The sequence below is a fragment of the Poromitra crassiceps genome (genome assembly GCF_964638095.1).
Source record: "Poromitra crassiceps genome assembly, chromosome: 3".
NCBI classification, from domain to species: Eukaryota; Metazoa; Chordata; class Actinopteri; order Beryciformes; family Melamphaidae; genus Poromitra; species Poromitra crassiceps.
In genome coordinates, this window is record NC_139625.1 from 2,835,285 (window position 1) to 2,840,284 (window position 5,000).

At 45.3% G+C, this 5,000-nt stretch overlaps 1 protein-coding gene across 1 annotated transcript in view; it reads right to left on the minus strand.

Annotated features, from left to right (window-relative positions):
• The window catches only part of pacrg (PARK2 co-regulated), a gene marked incomplete at both ends in the record, with an annotated part of 488,123 nt that overhangs the window by 185,087 nt on the left and 298,036 nt on the right, over positions 1 to 5,000 (minus strand). The gene's annotated exons all lie outside the window — the stretch shown is intronic.

Consider the following 5,000-nt stretch of genomic DNA (forward strand, 5'->3'; position numbering starts at 1 on the left):
AGCCCCATAGGAGACTAGGGGAGGACTGAAGACTTGTGGTTCCACACTGAGAGGACAGTGTGGTGACAGCAGGCTCCAGAAGCAACTGAAGGTGATGCTATACATGTAAACATCTAAAAGCTGAATATTCACTTAATGGCTTTCTCAAACTCTCTACCTCTCGAGCCTCTCCTTGAATCGTCAAGGTTTAGGCCTTGTAACTGAGTGAACGGCACGTTATACTGTATCTATCAGTGAGAGAAACTAGTGCACCTGTAAACAGCGAGGTGCTGTGTGTGCTTGTATCTAAGAGAATCACTGGACAAAATCATTCATTCATGTGTTGCCTATCGCATGTGGAAAGCTTGAGCTTGATGCTCAATCTGTTTGTTACTCTTGCTCTGCAATGTAATATATACTTTGAAATGCACATTTCAATGTTTATTATGTATATATATATATATATAGCTATATATATAGTTATATATAACTATATATATATATATATATATATATATATATATATATATATATATAGTTATATATATACAGTATATAGTTATATATATATAACTATATATATATATAACTATATGTATATATTTATATATATATATATAAATATATAACTATAAATATATAACTATATAACTATATATATAACTATATATATATATAAAGTTATATTGTTATATAGTTATATATATATATATATATATATATATATATATATATACATAGCAGCGACGTAGCTGCTCCGGTATGCTTCGATTTTAGGTGATAGCTCAAACTCGATTTATTTATTATCTATTATCTATTTTATTTTACCGAGTTATGGTCGGCCCTTAATCGCATCGCGATGAACGCGCTAACGCTGACAGCCCTAATATATAGGTATTATATATAGTTTATATGTCTATAGGTTTATAGTCATCTCTTTTGTGGAGTCTCATCTGCACAGACACTGAGGATGGACTTTACAGTGAAGCAGGAGACATCATGAGTCCAGCAAGAAAACTTTTGAGATGAAATATTTAATATACTTGCATATTCATAGGCTCTGGCATATCTAATGAGGTACGATGTCATTTTAAGGATTTTCAACAAGATAATTGAACTTTTTTGTGTGTGTGGGGGAAAAACCATATCAGACGCAAAATTATTCTTCAAAGTCTTTTACATGCATCTTAAAACATGACTTTAGGGCCTCTTTAATAATCACACACTTTTTAATGAAAAGGACGAGTTGGGAAAAGAAAAGTACAAAATGTTTGTTCCAATCTGCAAAGTAAAAAAGTTTGAGAGGGTCAATCATACAGAGAGAGAAAGTGTGTGTGAGTGTGAGTGTGCGCGTGTGTGCATGCGTGTGTGTGTGTACGTGTGCGTGCATTGGTATATCTGCGTGTGTGTGCGTGTATATCTGTGAGTGTGTGTGTGTATATCTGTGTGTGTGTGTGTGTGTGTGTGTGTGTGTGTTTGTTGAGCGCTCTGCCTGCCTGCCTGCAGAGCGGGTCCAGATTATGCATGAATTTGGCTGCTTATCAGCTGACCTTTAAATTGGAGCCGCAGAGAGACTGCAAGCCCGGCGGCTGACGCTCGCACCTGATTGGCTGGTGGCCTCAGACCTGCTGACAATAGAAATTAACAGAGCCAGGTGGGCATATCCGCGGGGGACAGGGGGGAGGGGTTGGCGTGTGTGGCGGTGGCGGTTGCGGGTGGTGGATGGGAGGGCGCATTACATGAATATAAAAAAATATATTTCCTCTCTTTTTCCTCTACTGTCTTTTCTTAAGCTTCAGGAGAGGAGGAAAAAGTCATTATGTGCTGTGAAGCATGTTGAAGGAGAAGCAGGTAAGGACGGGCGAGCATGGTATTACCTGGATTCCATCTCTCGCTCACTTTTCCCTCTCTTTCTCTCTCTCTCTCTCTCTCTCTCTCTCTCGGGCTCATGCTATCTTTCCCTCCATCTTTCTCTCACTCTCACTCTAACTCTCTCTCTCTCTCTCTCTCTCTCTCTGTGTGTCGCTCCCTCTGTATTTTAATAGCGGAGGGCTTTGGCAGGCTGTGATTGGCTGATAGATAGATATCTCCAGTTGGAGAGGGGGAGAGGGAAGAGGGGAGGTGGGGTGTGTGTTCTGTTGTCCGCAGGGACAAGGAGGCTCTGTGTGTCTGTGGAGGATGATGGAGGGGCCACAGGTTTACGTGTGTGTGTGTGTGTGTGTGTGTGTGTGTGTGTGTGTGTGTGTGTGCACGTGTGTGTGCATGTGTGTGTGTGCACGTGTGTGTGCGCGTGCGTGTGTGCACGTGTGTGTGTGTCTGTGTGTGTGTGTGCGTGTGTGCGTGTGCGTGTGCGTGTGTGTGTGTGTGTGTGCGCGCGTGCTTGTTTGTGTGTGTGCACGTGTGTGTGTGTGTGTGTGTGTGCATGTGTGTGTGTGTGTGTGCACACGTGCGTGTGCGCGTGCGTGTGTGTGTGTGTGTGCACGTGTGTGCGCGTGCGTGTGTGTGTGCGTGTGTGTGTGTGTGCGTACGTGTGTGTGTGTGTGTGCGTGTGTGTGTGTGTGTGTGCGTGCGTGCATGCGTGCGTGCGTGTGTGTGTGTGTGTGTGTGAGTGAGCAGCATGGCCCCCTCCGATGTGTTGAACTATGTACACGGGGAAAAGCATGGCGGTGAATTAATTTCTCACAGCAGCAGCTGGAAAAGGTCATTAAATAAAGCAAATGTTTGTGAACGGGAATCCCCAGGAATTAACTTCCGACACCCGGATGGGCGACTGTAGTCTGCTGGCGGTGAACGGCGAGGCGGGCGTGACGTTTGTACTGTGGACACGAGGCGAGGCGGGCGTGACGTTTGTACTGTGGACACGAGCGCAGGTGGCTGAGCGCACCGGCATACGCTTGGCCTGCTGTCCCATTTAAAATGAGCCCAAAAAGAAAAGGGGAAAGAAAAGGCTTCGGACTGGATTTTCCTGTGTGCGTTTATGTCGGGCCGTTTCATAGTGTCCCCGCCGTAGACCGTATAAATATATGGACGTAGCTACGGTGACGTCACGCACCGCGTTTCGGACTCGCGTTTTGAAGCCTCAAGGTCGGCATTTTCACCGTCGCCATCTTGGTTCGTTGGAGCCAGAAGTGACGTGGATTTGGACGAGGCCCGCTCTGTTTGTTTGGGCCCACCACGGATTTGGGATAAAAAAATTTTTTTTTTTAAATCCCCCGATTTTTTATCCCATTTTTATCCCCCATTAGTGCTAGTCCAATTTATTTATCCTGGTTGCTACTCCACCCTCTGCCGATCTGGGGAGAGCTGAAACTGGCTCCATGCTTCCTCCGAGACATGGGCAGTTAGCCAGCCGCTTCTTTTCACCTGCCAGAGGAAGCTTCACCGGTAGGACATAGCACGTGGGAGGTTCACGCTATTCCAACCAGTTCCCCTCCCTCCGAACAGGCGCCCTTAACGACCAGAGGAGGAACCACATTAGCAACCAGGATATTGCATGTTTTGGTGAAGGGGGATCCTATATGAAGGAAACCCCCGGGAGGCACGGGGAGAACATGCAAACTCCACACAGAAAGGCCCTTTTGACGACCCCACCCGGGGCGGTGGGCACTCTATGGCAAATTATTAATTTGTAATTATTACAATTACCAAACAGATAAAAAGTAGATTATTATATTGCAATGTTATTTTAGATTTAGAATGTTAATTTTCTATAAAACACAATACATTTTAATGTAATTCCACAACGTTTATTTTTGGCCCTCGGCCCTCCACCCAGATTGAGTTTTGGCCCTTCATGGGAAAGAATTTGGGCACCCCTGTGATAGACTGTCTGAGTCCACCGCAAGTTTACTCGCCTCCGCCCACAACTGGTCGTCATAGCGACCGTACATCTGCCCTCCGCCCTCCATTTGTACAACGTTAAAATGAACACGGAGATTGTAACAAACTGTAGATGGAAAATGAATGGCGGATGAAATCTCTTGGTTATATGTTGAACGCAGGAGAGGACGTGACTTTAGCCGGCGTGACTTTGGTGCTGGAGTAGTCAGTTCAGTAGTCACTGCCACTGGTATGATACCAGGAAGTATGCTACAGTATATATAACGTTAAAATTAAATCCCTACACGGAACTTTTAAACTGGTTATGAAATACTGGTGCCTCTATATGACCTACATGAGAAAATGAGACCATCGGCCAGGAGAATGGATATTTTACTTTGTTGTTATTTACATGCATGAGCTCCGCTAAACCCAGCCTAGCGGAGCCGTAGCCTACAAGGGCTTCCCGAGCCCAAAACCACCGTCATGTTAAAGCTGAGCAAGGAGGTCGATTTTATTTCACCAGAGCTGAAGGCAGCAACAAAAAAGACTGATGGAAATAACAGAAGAGAAGTATAAGCTCCACTAAACTGGTATCCAGCATTGACAGTAGATACAGTAAACACGATTCTGCCTGACCAATCAGTCGTCTGCAGTGTTTTCACGTCACCGTATGGTACCGGCTCCACAGCGCTGGAACCTCAACAGAGGTGGTACTAGAAGTAGCACGACTCAACCCCGACTCAACCCGGGCCGTCCCGGTTTTGGACCGGTGGAATGATACAAAAAAGCGAGTGGAGCCGGGCGGGGCCGCGCTAATAACAGCGGTGGAAATGGGCCAATAGTGTTTTCTATCTAGTTTACTCGAAAGTAGACCCAAACTTACCAAATCAACGTCATGCTGCATGGAAGCCTTGAAACTTAGGATTGAGACCATAAACTCAGTAGATAAGTGTTTACGTACAGCCATTTCCCCATTCAGGGGAGGGAAGGGTTATGAGTTAGGGAGCGGAGAGGGGTTATGAGTTAGGGAGCAGAGAGGGGTTATGAGTTAGGGAGCAGAGAGGGGTTATGAGTTAGGGAGCGGAGAGGTTATGAGTTAGAGAGCAGAGAGAGGTTATGAGTTAGAGAGCAGAGAGGGGTTATGAGTTAGAGAGCAGAGAGAGGTTATGAGTTAGGGAGCGGAGAGAGGTTATGAGTTA